Here is a 16,067-nt window from a genome sequence, read left to right on the forward strand (position 1 = left end):
AAAAAAAAAAAAAAAAAGAAAAGAAATTCTGACACATGCTACAACATGGATGAACCTTGAAGACATGCTAAGTAAAAGAAGCCAGTCACAGGACAAACATTGTGATTACATGTACATGAGTTATATCACTTATATGAGTAGTCAGACTCATAGAGACATTAATTCTGAGAGCTGCTTGCATTCATCAACTACCCATAAGCATTGCGATCCACTGCTAATAGTCCTCTGAGTTGTAGGAGGGGCAGTACCCCCAGCACAGCACAGCCAATGAGAGACTAGACCAGACACCAAAAAGAGGTCAGAAGGTTTGACGACAAGGCATCTGCACATCCTTGGGGGTGAGCTGGGACACCTCACAGGCACCCAGGGGTTCCCGCCTCCACCGAAATGAGGAGCCCGTGCTTGTGCAGGTCTCAAGTACCCCTGGGTAGCCCCTCCTGATGGTCTCAGAAATAGCTGGGTGGCTTGTTTCAGGCCAGGGCCTGGTGGGGTGTGGTCTGGGGGAGAAGGGCCAACAGTCTGTCACAGAACCTCCATGCCTTGATGTGCCGGGTACCTGGACAGGGTGGGATGGGCGAGGGAAGAGCTGGAAGAGTACTACCTGTATGCTCACGTGCCTGTGGCAGGCCCTAGGGAAGCAGCCCTCAGCCTGCTGTGATGGGGCATACATATGGAAGGGCTGCTTAACATGGGGTGCCTGGACCCAAAAGGGTTAAGGCAGGCATCAGAATGGGGTGGGAGTGAATTATAGATCTGTTCTTGATAACAACACAGTTGAGGATGGGAGTTATTTGCCAAACCTAAATCAGAATGATTAAGTGCAAGTCTAAATGAATAACTCTACCACCCTCACTCCCAGCCTCCTCTCACCACTGAGCTCCCAGAATTCTGGCAACCTTGTTTATATGCCCCAGGCAAGAGATTGGATTTTACTCTATGTAGTAGACACCTTTGGTGCCTTTTGTCCCATCCCTTTGGGCCACCTCTGATTTCAGCTACATAAGTGCACCCTTTCATACAAAATCAGACTGACTTCATGCTGGCAGCCTTTGACCTTTCAGTTTCAAGACCATATCTGATGCTGTATGCCATGGTCTGAACATCTGTACCCTCAAATTCATGTGCTGAAACTTAACCCCTAAGGTGATGGTATTAGAAGATGGAGTCTTAGGGCGGTGATTAGGTAATGAGGGTAGAGCAATCATGAATAAGACTAGTGACCTTGTGAAAGAGACTCCAAAAAGATCCCTTGCCCTTTCTGCGATGCGAGAACACAGCAAAAAGATAGCAGTCTATGAACCAGCAAGTGAGTTGTCACCAGACACCGAATCTGCTAGCGCCATGATCCTGGATTTCTAGCCCCCAGAACTATGAGAAGTAAATCTCTGTTGTTGAAAAGACACTCAATCTGTGGTATATGGTTATAGGAGCCTGAATGGAATAAGACACTGTAAGAGCCTACCTGGTTCACTTTTAAGAGCAGCCTCTAAATGTGGTCAAATAACACCCCAGGGTTAACCCTCAACTGATGGGGAGATAGGAGCTGGTGTTTAAATGCTCTAGCTTCTTGTTCTTCAGTGGTCAATTTTAGGCGGGCTCTGAATGCTTTCAAGGAGGCCCTGAGTGGAATAAAACCCAGGTTTCCCACAGGGGTGACCACAATAATGCACTTTTATACTGGCTTTTCCTCGTTTACTATGTCACTCAGCTCCATTGCTCCAAATTACCAGGATCGACTCCTGAATACCTGCTCTCGAATCCTTTTCTCAGTCTCTACTTTTGAGGGAACCCAAAATAAGATACTCTCCGTGTGGAGAGGCCGCAATGAAATGTCTGTGTCCTGGTCCAATCATTCTAGAGTGAAGCCAGTGGACAGGCTCCACCTATGCCACAGAGCTTCCAGTCAGCATTTTAGTGTCTCAGCCCTGAATATAGATCAAGGTCCAGGGCTGGTACTAGAGTGAGGCAAGTGAGGTGCCCAGGGTGCAAAATTTAAGGAAGCACTCATTCTTAGGTGCTGACCCTCTACTTGCATGAGCCTGAGAACCGAGCACCTCCCTGGGTGTCCTATTTGCCTCCCTCTTCTCTTGGCTCTTGCCAAGACATTAGTGAAAAGCCTCTAAGATTAAAACAAACAAATAAAAAAGAAACTCAAATGAAAAGGAAATAATGCACACAGCAGAAAACAACTTTATCAAAGAAATAATACTTGAAATTGCACAGAGCAAAAGGACATGAATTTCCAGTTTGAAAGAATATACTGTGTGCTGAGCTTAGTGAATGAAAAAAAGCTCACATAAAGTTATCTCATCATGAAAATTTCAAACATCAGGTTAAAGAGAGGATTCTAAGAACTTCCAGTAGAAAAAAAAAAATTGACTAGACATAATAGATCAAAAATCAGAATGGCTTTGAATTTTCCAAGAGACATACTGGCAGCTAGAAGACAGGGAAGCAGTGCCTTCAATGTTCTGAAAGAAAATTAATATCCAACCTCAAATTCTATATCCAGTCAAACCAACAATTAAGTGTGAGGAAAGAATGTAAATATTTTCAGACATGCAAGGTCTCAAAAAATTACTGCTTATTCATCCTTTCTCAGGAAGCTGCTAGAGGATGTATGCCACCAAAATGAGGAAGAGACACTTCAGCTTCTGTGAGTGGAAGACTAGGTAATTTGGACCAATACACTTGCTGAAGACATCAAAAAGGTGAACAAAATAATTTAAAAAATATTCTTAAAAGCATAAAATAATTAACAAGATAATGAGAAAGAAGTGAGCCAAGATCTAGGAGAGGACAAGAGTCCAAAGAGATGAGCCCAGCTATTCAGGTCATTTTGGCTCAGGGAGATTTTTCCAATCAGGAAGAGGAAGCTGAGAGATCTAGTGCTTCTAGTGGCCTCCCAGGAACAGGGAACAAAAGTCAGAGTCCAGGGCCAGTTCGAAATAAAGACTGTTCCCATGCATTGCAGCCTGCCTTCCATTCATCTGAGTGACCCAGAAAATGCCATACCTTGAAATTGTATTGTTCCTTTTAGATAGCTAGCAGCCCCAGGCACCTGAGGAAAATAAACCAAAATCTTCCTAGGAATATAACAATATCCTAGGCTTCAAATTATTTCTTTAAATTAAAATCTACTGTCCAATACATAATCAAAGATGATCAAATACATAAATATTTAAGACACTATGAGCAAGAACCAATAGAAATAAATGCAGAAAAATAAACACCCAAATTTTCAAGCATGATTGTGGAACAACGATTTTTTTTTTCAAGGATAAAATCCTGAGCTTTTCAATTGTGGCAGGAAGCTGAAAACTATAAAACAAGACATAGAAGTTTTGAAAGAAAAAAAAAATAATAAACCAAAACTTCAGAGTAAACCAATTAAGAGGAAGATATGGGATCCATCAAATAGAGAATACAGCACAAGAGAGATACAAAGGAAATTCCCAAGATGACAGAGAAAGGAGGATGCCAGGATGACATCTGTGCCCTAGACCTTGAGAGCTATCAGTGCAGATTGGAGCAGCGGATGGAAGGCCTTAGAAGGTTGTTTTCCAGGAGGAAAAAAAAGCAGAACTGATAGATTAGCTTATTTGTTTTCCACATGAAAAATAGGTTTAAAAGTTATTTTATTGGACAAATTTATTGGACATTATGAAAAAAAAACTTAGCCAAGGATTTGAAGAAGCTTAAGAAGAAGGGTGGGGGGACAAGAGAAATAAAATGTTGTACAAGAAAGGATATGTAATCACAGTACACAATCTTGCTCAGCAGTGAGCAATATTTACAATCATAATAATGAAAACAAATATGAATTAAACAAAATTTGTCAAAATTCCATCGGCAGGACAGAGAGAACTTAAATGAATGTGTGCGTATAGAGTATAATGCTCATCTTTAATGGTAGTCAATAGAAAATATATTTATAATTGTGAAATCAAGAAATAGTGGCATAAGAACAGCATTTTATTTATTTGCAAATCTAATTTCTCACATAACTTCGACACATGGGTTATTTAGAAATATATTAATTTACTAGTATTTGGGAATTTTCTGCCTTCTTTAAGATTAATATAATATTTTTTTAGTGATACATGTTATTTCCTCTATTGTCTGCTTAGCTATACCTTTTTATTTTTTAGCAGTTGCTCTAAGGTTAACAATATGCACCCTGAACTTAAAGAGTCTATTTAGAGTCAATATCACATCTCTCACACTTCATGCCTGGAACGTGATACTTTCATTTGTTGACTACATACGGCATGTTATTAGAAATGGCCCCCCAGTGGAAACTAAGGTTCAAAGAAGTTAAGAGCCTTCCTCAGACTCCATGGGCAGGGAGGAAGCAAAGGTGGGCACAGGAATCCAAATCCATCAGTAGACACATGTTGGCTTCTCAGGCAATAGCTATAGAAATGTGTGTGACACATAAAGCTAAGTAAAAAAAAATGGCTATACATAAAGTATGATTATAATTAGGGTAAGAAACACTGTGTACTTATGATTGTGTTTGGATGACTTCCTAGGCTTCTCTATTTTCCACATTTTTACAAGTCAGAGAACATTAAAAACCATAGGAACATAAACAGGTTTTCTTCTTGATGAAATCAGAATGATTTAAAAATAACTGAAAAGAGAAAAAAGTCAGAAAGCATTAGTCTAATTTAAAAAAAAATTCCTTTCTTCTATTTTAACTGCAAGAAAAATAGTTTCATTTTTTCTGATTATATACATTTAAATATACATAAAAGTTCAAGAACCAAACAAGCACACTGATTAAAAAGTGGACTAAAGACTTGAATAGACATTTCTCCAAAGACGATGTACAAATACATAAAGCACATGAAAAGATGCTCAACATCACTAATCATTAGGGAAATGCAAAGTAAAACCACAAATAGCTACTACTTCATACCCATCAGGATGGCCATTATCAAGAAAATAAACAATAAGAAGAGTTGGTGAGGATGTGGAAATATTGAAATCCTTATGCACTGCTGGTGGGAATGTAAACTGGTGCAGTCAGTATGGAAAATTGTATGGCAGTACCTCAAAAAAAAAAAAACAACTTAGAATTATCATATGACCCAGCATTTCCACTTCTGAATATATACCCAAAAGAATTAAAGCAGAGACTTAAACAGATATTTGTATGCCCATGTTCATAGCAGCAATATTCACAATAGCCAAAAGGTGGAAGCAACTGTGCATTAATTTGCTCATGCTGCCATAAAAAAATACTACAGACTGGATGGCTTAAACAACAGAAATTTATTTTCTTACAGTTCTGGAGGCTGAAAGTCCAAGATCAAGGTGCCAGCAGGGTTGGTTTCTCCTGAGACCTCTCTCCTTGGATTGCAGATGGCCGCCTTCTTGCTGTGTCCTCATTAGGCTTTTTTTTGGTGTCTCTTCCTTGTCTTATAAGTACACCAGTCCTATCACACTAAGACCCCATCCTTATGGCCTCATTTAAACTTAATTACTCCTTCAAAGGTCCTATCTCCAAATATAGTCATTTTGGGGGGTAGGGTTTTGACATGAATTTGGGGAAGGACATAATTCAGTCCATAACACTAAATGTCCATCAATGGATAAATGGCTAAACAAAATGTGATATATACATACAATGGAATATGATTCAGACTTAAAAAGGAAAGAAATTCTGACACATGATACATAAGGATAAACCTTGCAGACATTATGCTAAGTGAAATAAGCTAGTCACAGAAGGACACATTTTGTATAATTTGACTTATATGAGGTGGTTGTTAGGGGCTGGGGGAAAAGGTGACAGGGAAATTATTTATTAATGGATATGGAGTTTCATTTTTGGAAGATAAAACAATTCTGGAGATAGATGGTGGTGATGGTTGAACAATGGTGTGAATATACCTAATGCAACTGAATTGTATATTTAACAATGGTTAAAATAGTAAATTTTATGTATGTTACCACAAAAAAAGTACAAGAACCTCCCTGATATAATAATTAAAATTTTAGAGACTCGTCTTTTCTTGTATTTTTCTACACTTAGGTATTTTTTTCTTTTTGTCCTTGTAGAAATCCTATTCATTAATTAATTTGTTTTTATATTTCAAACATAAAGTATAGAGAATCATAATGCAGATACCCGTGTAACTACCACACAGCTTTAAGAAATTTTTATATTTTCCCAAGTTTGCTTGAAATCTTTTATGTCTTTTCATTATGTAATATTCAGTATCTATAATATATATTTAATGTGGACATAAAATAAGAGTGCATACTTGAGAACCTACCACAACACCCAACCTCAGAACTAGGCCCTTATGAATATCTTTGACTCTGCCTGTGTTCTTCCTGGTCTCATACCCCTGCTTCTTCCTACCTCCTCACAAAAACACTATCCTGCGTTTTGTGTTTGTTATTCCTTTGCTTAAAAAGAAAGTTGATACACACACACACGCGCGCGCGCGCACACACACACACACACACACACACACACAAATACATACAAACACATCTCTGTTCTGGCCTCCTATTGCTGCCTGAAAAACTACCTCAAAACTTAGTGACTTAGAGCATCAATCATTAATTACATCTCATGATTTTGTGGGTCAGGAATTCAGGCAGTGTTCAGCTGGATGATTCTTCTATTTCACGTAGCAGATGGACTAGTCTGGAAGGTCCAAGTGGGCTTCGCTCATTTGGAGCCTTGGTGGGAATGTGTAGAAGATTGAGATAGCTGAGACTGTTTACTGGAGCATAGCCTCCAGAATGACTGACTCTGGGTAGTCAAACTTCTCATATGGTAGCTCAAGACTTCCAGAGTGTTTCAAGAGAGCCAAAGCTATAAGGCTTCTTATGACTTAGCCTTGGAAGTCCTGGAATGTCACTTCTGCTGCATTCTATTGGTCAAGCGAGTCTCTAAGGCCAGACTGGATTCAAGGGGAGGGGAATTTGCTCTGTCTTTTACTGGGAGTATTAGAAAAGAATTTTTGGCCATCTTTAATCTATCACGGCCCCTAGATAATGTTTTTTTAGTATTTTTATGCCAGATGGCAGCAGGGGCCCTATGCATGCTGAGCATTCCACAGCGAATGTCACCTTCTCAGTTAGGCTTATCCTGATATCTTGTTTTTCACCCTTTCCTATTTTTTTTTTATTATAGGAAATTTCAAACACATAAAAAGGTAGGATAGTATCATGAACTCCACATATACCCATCACCCAGTTTCGGTGATGGCCAATCTTGCAGCCAATATCCCCACCTATTTCTCCTCATTCTTGTACTATTTTAAAACAAGTCCAAGACATCAGCCATTTGCATCTGTAAATAATTTAGTTTGTATTTCTAAAAGATAGGTCTATTTTTAACATAGCTGTAATATATTATTGCATATTTTAAAAACCACAATAATTCCTTGATATCAATGTATACTTGTCAGTGTTCAAATTTTCAATTGTCTTTATAAGTGTCATAAATTGTGTGTGTATTTTAAAGTTTATTTGAATTGGGATGCAAATGAGATCCATACATCACTACTGATTTCTTTAAGTCTTTTAATCTATAGATTCCTCTTTCATGTCTTTTTTCCTTGTAATTTATTGCTGAAGAAACTGGGTTGTTTGTCCTGTCTTAGATTCAATGAAACACAGGAATATCTTTAGTTTATTAAACCTAAAAATTTCCACATTTCCAATTTTTCACTTAATAAGCACAATACTCCACTTTTTTGGCACTTGAGGCCACAGAGGTCATTGTTGCTTGCCTCCCTAGCTTCCCAAAATTGAGATTTGATGAAGAAAGAAGAAGCAGGGAATTGTTTCCCTGCTGCTTCTTTCTTCATCGAATCTCAATTTTGTTCAATGTGTCCCAAGGGAAATGGACTCTAATCTGAGCTCCCGAAGTGGGCCCGATTGGGCAAAGGGCGATCCCACCAATTGCCAATGACTAATTAAGAAAAAGACATTTGAGCTCATTCTGGCTAGTGAGATTAACAGAGAGATTTTCCACCACTTTTAAGAGAGAATTTACACAGAAAGCCTTTCTAAGGAAGCCTGCGCTCAGATAACTGTTGGCAGCCTTCACCTGACCACAAGGAGGACCACAAGGAGGATAAAGCTGGCACACTATAGACAGCACGGTACTGGGATAGAAACCATGTGGATCTTTTCGGTCATAATGGAGCAGAGAATCAAACTGATCAGACCTGAGCTACCTCTGGACTTCCCAAATACGCAGTTAATAAACCTCCTTATTGTTTAAGCCAGTTTAAGCTGGGCAATCTGCTGGGAGCCTAGAACAACTTAACTGATACAAAGGCCCTTAAGATGACCCCAATCTACCTGTCTGGCTTTTCTGTAATCGGTCCCCTCTATATCCTCTCTGCCACACCCAGAATAGACTACTCACCATTTCTGCCACTGCCCTGCAATTTTTTCTTTCTCTATACCTTTGCTCAAACAGACCTTTTGGCTGAAAGTTTTCCCCCAGCCTTTCTTCCTCTATATTTACCTGTTCAAACCTTTCCCATTCTCCAAAGTCCTATTTTCAATGCTGTTTCTCCCTGAAGCTTCTCCCAGAACGCCCCTCGCCCCGTCTCGAGTTTTCTCTTCAAATTCCCATTGCATTAGGTGTGACCTCCTCTTCTAGCACTGAAGGAAACCTTACCTTGCATTAGAACCACTTGTATACTTGACCTCTCTCCCCTACTAGACCTTAAGCCCCTAGAGGGCAAGGACAATTGGCATTCATCTTATCCCCGAGAACCTAGCACAGAGCCTGAGACACAGGAAAGCCCCAAAGTTATCTATTGATTGGAAGAGCAACAATGACAAATGTGGTTGCTACTTTAATCTATGTGGCCCCAGACAATCCTTTTCAATGAAGGCTCTGTGATCTTTTAAAGAAATTTTTATGCCTCTAAATTTACAAGTTAACACATGTAAATATATTTTGATAACGGGGAGGGTGGGATCAACTGAAGGTGACATTTTCCTCAAGGTTCCAACTAAAGGCCAGGTGGCCCTTAGCAGACCTTGTTTAAACACACCTGAATAACTAGAACAAGGATCCTAACACCTAACAGAATGTATTCAGAAAGGTGACTTCCAAAGTGCTGAGCTTCAGGAAGACCCAGGCTGAGGAGGAACCGGACAATTTTGAGAAAGGACTGGTTTGAATGCTGGCCCTGATGTGAGACAGATCCCAGTCTGAGTACTGGTTATGTTTAGATATGTCACCTTGGACAAGTTCCTTACACTCTCTGGGGCTTAGCTCCCTCATCTAAGAAAAATACAGGTGGTAATAGTACCTAGCTCAAGGGGCTGTGAATTCAGGATGAAGCAATGTGTGCGAAGAGCCTATCGGTAGTATGCACTCTATATGAGTGGTAACTGCCATTAAAAACGAAGAAGATGGCACTCACAGGGTAAGTGGGAAAAGGAGTAGAAAGTAGGGGTGGTGGAAGGAGGATAGTGGGAATTGGGAGGGAACAAAATATCCCAGAGTAGACCTTTTTATACAGCTCTGGCTCTTAGTATGCTTCACCATAATAACTAATCGATTACAACTGGGATATGAAAGCCAGAGGCCTAAATGGAATACAAACACTAAGAAAAGAATTAAAACGCATTACAGATGAATAACACAGCCATACTGAAAGGAATAGAGAAGAATATAACTAAGTAATAAGGCTTCTGACAAAAAGATCTGTCCACAAATACTAGACTCTATTTAGTACATCTGTTACAAGCATATGTAATTATTTTATACTAGGGTTGAACAAATAAGTGACTAGAGACACATTCTTGCTGTCAAAGAAAAAGTTAAAAAATAAGGAAAAGGGGAAAGCTAGTTAGAATCTGGTGGCGTGGATTAGAGTGGAAAATCTACATGATTATTTTCTTATGTATACAGAGAGACAGATACTGAAATAGATATATAGATGCGTGTGTACGTGGGTCAAAATGTTTGATTGTATTGCCTAGCTCTGTCCACTGGGAGAATCTAGAAGCAAGGACATCCCAATAATAAGCACACCTTACTCTCAGATCTTTGTTTCTGATACCATCCTTCAATAAAGGAACCAGGGCTCCACAGAGTAATGGCTGTTTACGGACCAGTGTAGGACAAATACAAGGTGAACCTATAATGTCTCATGGTGCCAGGAAATAGGGAAGTGCTTAAAAAGGGGTGGAGGCATGATGTGAGGACACAGGAGCTATGGGAATATGCACAGCAAGTGTTCCAGAAGAGGCCATGTGCAATATAACTGAATCTTTGATTTATGTTCAGAGCTCTCAAATACTGTCATAATGAAAGGAATAGAAAAAAATTTTTAGGAAAGGAAGTTCTACTGAAAAGCTACCGAGTCTGAAAGTCACTTCAGTCATGAATCATAATGAGGAAGCTCATTATGAACTACACCCATATTGTGTAAAGAGAAAACTTGAAACTTAATTTGGCAGTTTTTATCAGTTAAAGCTTGAAGTTACAAATAATAATGAATAACCATTAAAAAATCATTACTCTTTCAAGTGGTTTGAAGTATCTATAAAATTCACATTTAAAAATGGCAAAGAGCACACACAATCCTTCATGCCAGAAAGTTATTTTGTCTGAAGCTGCCCACGGGATTGTAAAATAAGCCGGCAGAAAAATCTGAAGATCACATAGGAGGAACTTTGTAATTATCTTTGAAAATATTTCCTAATGCCAGAAGAAGTTTACATTCTTAAAGATCAGCTGTGCCTTCAAAAAGCTGTTTAATGTACAAGTCATTTGGAATTATTACCTTCAACGAACTTGATATTTTCTTCTATGCTATCAGTGTATTAGTTTCCGCATAAGAGCTGGACACTAAAGGTTAAGTGACAATAAACTAAGAGGGCAGGTTCTGGAATAAGACTGCCTGGGTTCAAATTCCTCACCTACCACTTCAAGCTGTGTGATCCTGGGCAAATTATGCAACCTCTATTGGCCTCCATTTCCTCCTGTGTTAAAATTGGGATGTTTGTTTTTTGTTTTTGTTTTTGTTTTTTTTTTTAAAAAAAACTACCTCACTGGGGTTATAAGGATTCAAAAGTGCTTATTACCATTACATATGGTAATAATTCAATGTTAGTTATTATTAATAAATAGGGGTTTCTTTGCTCAACCTGAAAAATCTAAGTTTTGCTTCTAATTGTAGGTAATTCAAATATAATTTTAAAATATTTATTTGCTTTTTAACTTTCTATCATTGATCCAACAAATATTTATTAAGCACTATAATTTGCCAGGCACTCTTATAGGTGCTGGGGATATAGCAGTGAACAAGACTGGCAAGGTCCTGCCTTCATGGGGCTGATGGTTTACTAGGGAAAAAAAGATAATAAGTAGAGAAATAAAGGAAAAGATCAATTTGGCAAGTGCTTATAAAGGAACAGCTCTGCCATGGGCATCTCCACATAGGCCATGTAGACAAGGTCAACATCAGTCTGACTCAAATCTCAGAGGAATGCCCTATGACCCTCCCAGGAACATGGTAAGGTAAGCAGTGTTTTGAGGAGCTGTCCCAAAGCCATTTGTCACCCACTTCTCAATCTTGTGGGGGCTGCCATAAGGCAGTTTCTCATTCGCGTCCCCAGTTTCGGTAAGGCATTGGACTATCAACCTTGCCTCCACACATAGGGTAGAGCTGCAGGCGACAAAAATCATTTAGCTAGAGTATGGAGCCAGCTCCTCCACAGCAGGACAACCCACCACTTGTGTCATGTCTGGTTTAGTGTCATTCTATGAGACTAAGGATGAGAGACTGACATAATGATCTTGCTTATGGAAAGTAATAAGTAATAAACTATGTGCATTCACGGGCTTTGTTTCCTGCTCAGCCGAATCTATGGCAGAGTGGCAAGTCCAAACTAGCGGCAGTAGTAGTTGCCATTTAGGAACTTCTTGACAGTGCTAAGGACCATGAGGAAACTACAACAGAGGTAATGTAATGGAGAGTGAATCTGAGGCAGTTAGAGAGAGAGATCAGGGAGGGGTTCACCAAGGTGATACTGAGCCGGCCAGGTTGACCTGGGGGAATCAAGTGACAGGCAAAAGGAACAACCATTACAGAGGCCCTAAAGCAAGGGGGAAGAGTAGCAGGCTTGAAGAATTTAAAGAATAGCAGTGTGGTTGAAATGAAGTGTGCAAGGCAGAGAAGGATAAATGAAGTTAGACAAGTGGGCAGTGGCTAGTTTACACACAGGCTAAAGGATAGCGTGACTTTTCAAGCGTTAAGCAGACAAATGATATAATTTGAAATACATTTTTCAAAGATCATCATCTGAAAAAAAAGAAAAGGAAACGAGGAAAAAAAAGATGACTTAATTGAAGTGTGGGGGCTGAACAGGAAGCGGGCGAGAGTGGAGGCAGAGAAAGCAGTGCGGAGGCTCGGGCAGCAGTCCGAGTGCTCTAGCTAAGATGGTGGCAGAGACAGAAGGGGAGTGATTCCGGAGCTTGCTCACTCAGCATGCTTGTGGCAGCCAGGGTGCTTGGAGCGGAGAGGTGGAGAAGAGTTGATCTGCCATTGTAATGATTTTTGGCTTTCACCCCAAAATGGAGAGCCATGGGAAGGATTTGAGCCAAAGTGACTCAATCTGATTAATGTTTTAGTCAGGATCACTTTGGCTGCTGTGTTGAGAGACAGTGTGTTTGTCAGTCAGGGAAGGGGGTGGGGCCAAGGATGAAGATCAGGTTGGAGCCTACTGCAATAACCCAGACAACAAATGCTGGCCAATTTGTCCGTGGCAACCTTCCCTCCACTAATCTGGCAAATGAACCTCTGAGATGGGCTCTTCTGTGAAATGTGCTGTGAATAAACAAAAATAATGTACATAAAGCACTTAGCACAGCATCTGACACACATTAAATGTATCAAATAGTAGTTACTACTGGCATTGCCAGTTTTATTCCCCAAGCCCCTGCACCTACTTGCAGAACAGCTCTTAGAGGTTCTTGTGCCTTTAAAAATGCAAATAAAATCTTCTCACTCCCTACTTAAAAACCTTCAAGTAACTTCCCACTGTAGAATACAGAAATTCCATACTCCTTGCCACAGTCTATCAGGTTGTCAGTGGTCTGGCCCTGGCTTTGCTCTCCAGTCTTAGGTCCTACTACTCTTCTTAATCACAGACACGCTGGCCTTCCTTCTCTCACTCCAACACCCCAGATGGTTTCTCGGGCCAGAAAATAATAAATGGAGCCACTTTAAAATGGAGCCAGGGCTGCTGTCCCAGGGGAATTGCCTTGCATGTCTTATGCCTCAAATCTTTGGAATGTTAAAAACAGGGCAAAATAACCTTTGGACTGGGCCTAAAGCAACCCTGTGTCCCAAAGAACTGTTTGCAAAGATAACAAGAAAGCAGATATGACTTACAGGGTTTAAGACTACTAGACTGAAAACTAAAAACATTGTTTAGAATTAACATCATTCTGTTACATTGTCTGTACCTATAGAAATGCCTTCATTCTATTGATGTAATTGTTCCCCTTCCCTTTCTCATAAATATTCGTGACTTTTGTCTCCTAATAGAACTTTATTTGGGCTTCTGCCTGAACCAATACTTTCCAAATAGCTATTCTTCAATCTCCATTAAATGCTCATTGCCTCTCATTTTGAAATGCCTCTTATTTTTAGATTAATGGTCACCATTTCAGCACTTTTTGTATTCGTTTCGTTATTCCTACTGCAAATAACTCTCTACTCCTAGCTCTTCATGTGGCTGGTTTCCTTTCCATTCAGTGGAAGTTCAACAAAGACCTCCCTTAAATACCTTATCTAACATATGGTGCATATTCATCCCCCAGTCCCCAGCACGTTGCTGTTTTAGGTCCTTCACAGTCTGCCACTATCTGAAATTATCTTGTTTACTGTCCCTTTGTCCAATTAGAATGAAATCTTCAGGAAACCAGGAAACTTGCCTGTCTTCCTCAGTACCTGGCACAAAGAAGGTGCTCAATGCATTTCTAAAATTTGAAATGTAGGGAAGGACATGAACTGATTAACCTACCCAGCTAATGAATTAGATCAGGATCCCAAATTATCTATAAATTTTTATACATGGAATTAAAATGGGTACTTACTTATATTTACAGGTACGATACACATAATATTCTAAGCAGTCACAGTATGGGAACATATGAATTTTCTAGGACTCTAGGCTCACCTCTTCTTTAAGCACCAATATTCTCTTGTATGGTAATATTTCTAAAACAGATTCCATGCTTCCCTATCTTCTAAAATCAAGCAAATGAAATCTCATTTTTCTCTCCTTATGAACTCCTCTTATTATACAGGGTTGTATGAAAGTGCAAACCCTAGGAATTACTGAGGTGTGACACCTATGGCCATTTGCCCATAAATAACTAAATGGCCCCAGGAGGTTATAGCTTTTTTCTTGTTAATACTTTTTCTCTATCTTGACAGACTGTTATCCTGAAAATTACTGCTATTCCCATTAGTATCTCCCTTTCCCAATCTTATAAATAGACTATGTGTAATCTGTTGAAAATTAGTTAAACAAATAAAATTATTAGAATCGTATGCCCAAAAAGCAGGCTAAGTAAGGTCTGAGGAGGATTCTTAAGAGAAAAGTACATGAGCTTCAGGAAGTTCCTTCCTGGCTGTTAGCTGGGTTTCTTGTTGGGTTTGTCAACCAGCTAAAACATTACTTAACCACAAACTAAAGAGTTTCAGTGAATTGGAAGGGGAACTAGTTCGACTTCTTTATGATATTGTAGCAAGAATCAGACAGATTTCAGTTTAAATCTCTGCCATTTACTAGCCGTGCACCTAACTTCTCAAAATATTCATTTTTTAGCAGAAGCTAATGTTTATGGAACACTTGGCATGTCCCAGGACATTGTCCTATTTTACCTGCACTATCGCATCTAATTAATTCTTACAATAAGCCTGTGAAGGAGATGGTGTTATCTCCATTAAGCAGTTGAGTAAACTAGTTCTAAAGTTAAGTAACTCGATGTCACATAGCTAATAAGCAAAGGTCGGGACAGTCTAACCCAGAGCTCTTAGCTATTCATTATTCAACAACAATCTGAGCTTCTACTATCTTTGAGGCACTAGGTAAACACATGTCAGTGAACAAGATAGATAAAAATTCTTGCCCTCCTTATGGAGCTTATATTCTAAGATGTGGAAGGGGGAAACAGTGAGCAATAAATACAAATGTAAATGACACAGCATGTTATTAGGTTAAACCACACAAAATTGCCAATAGCCAACTACTTTTACCTACAAAAGTGGTAATTTCATATTGTTTAACCTAATAGACGGTGGTAAGTGCACATGAAAAGAGGAGGTAAAGGAGGATGAGCAGTGGGAGGCAGGTTGCAGAAAATAGGGTGGTAGCCCAGTAGACCTCCGTGAGGTGGCATGTGAGGGAAGAGGAATCAGGAGTTATCTCGGATACTACACTCACATGTGGTAACACCGACCTCAACCTCAGAGGGTTATGAAGATCATATGAGATATCAAAAGTGAAAAAGTTTTGTAAACTAGGACGTTCTAGGGCTATAACAAATTATTATTTTTAAGTTCCCTAATTTGCTGCTGAGAATTATGGCAATCTTTTAAAGGCATAAACATAGTTCAATGGCTCACAAGGTCGTTAGTGCATACCTTATCTGGAGAAGAGAAGCAATGAAGAGTTGTTTTGGTTTAAAACTTTTCTTCCTGCTCCCGGAAAACAAAAGGTTTTGTTGTTCTTTAGTCAATAATTATCTACACAAAGAAGGTAACAGTACATGTCTGAAAACATTGTCGCAATGCAGCTGAAATTGCAATCCAAAGAATTTCCAACAGAATCCCAAGAAAATCCTGCTATTTTAGCACAGTAAAATGTAATAAAGTATATCATGTGTCTGAAACTTAAAAGACATGAAAGTATATCATGTCTCTGAAGTAGGTAAGAATTTCCCTAGCTCCACCAATCCATTCTACCTAATAATCATTTTTTTGTGCTTGGTAAAGATTACAATTAAACTAGCTTCTAAAACTTAACAGACAAGAAAAAAGTAACCAAAA

This window comes from Pteropus medius, unplaced genomic scaffold (assembly GCF_902729225.1).
Source record: "Pteropus medius unplaced genomic scaffold, Ma_sr-lr_union100, whole genome shotgun sequence".
Classification (NCBI taxonomy): Eukaryota; Metazoa; Chordata; class Mammalia; order Chiroptera; family Pteropodidae; genus Pteropus; species Pteropus medius.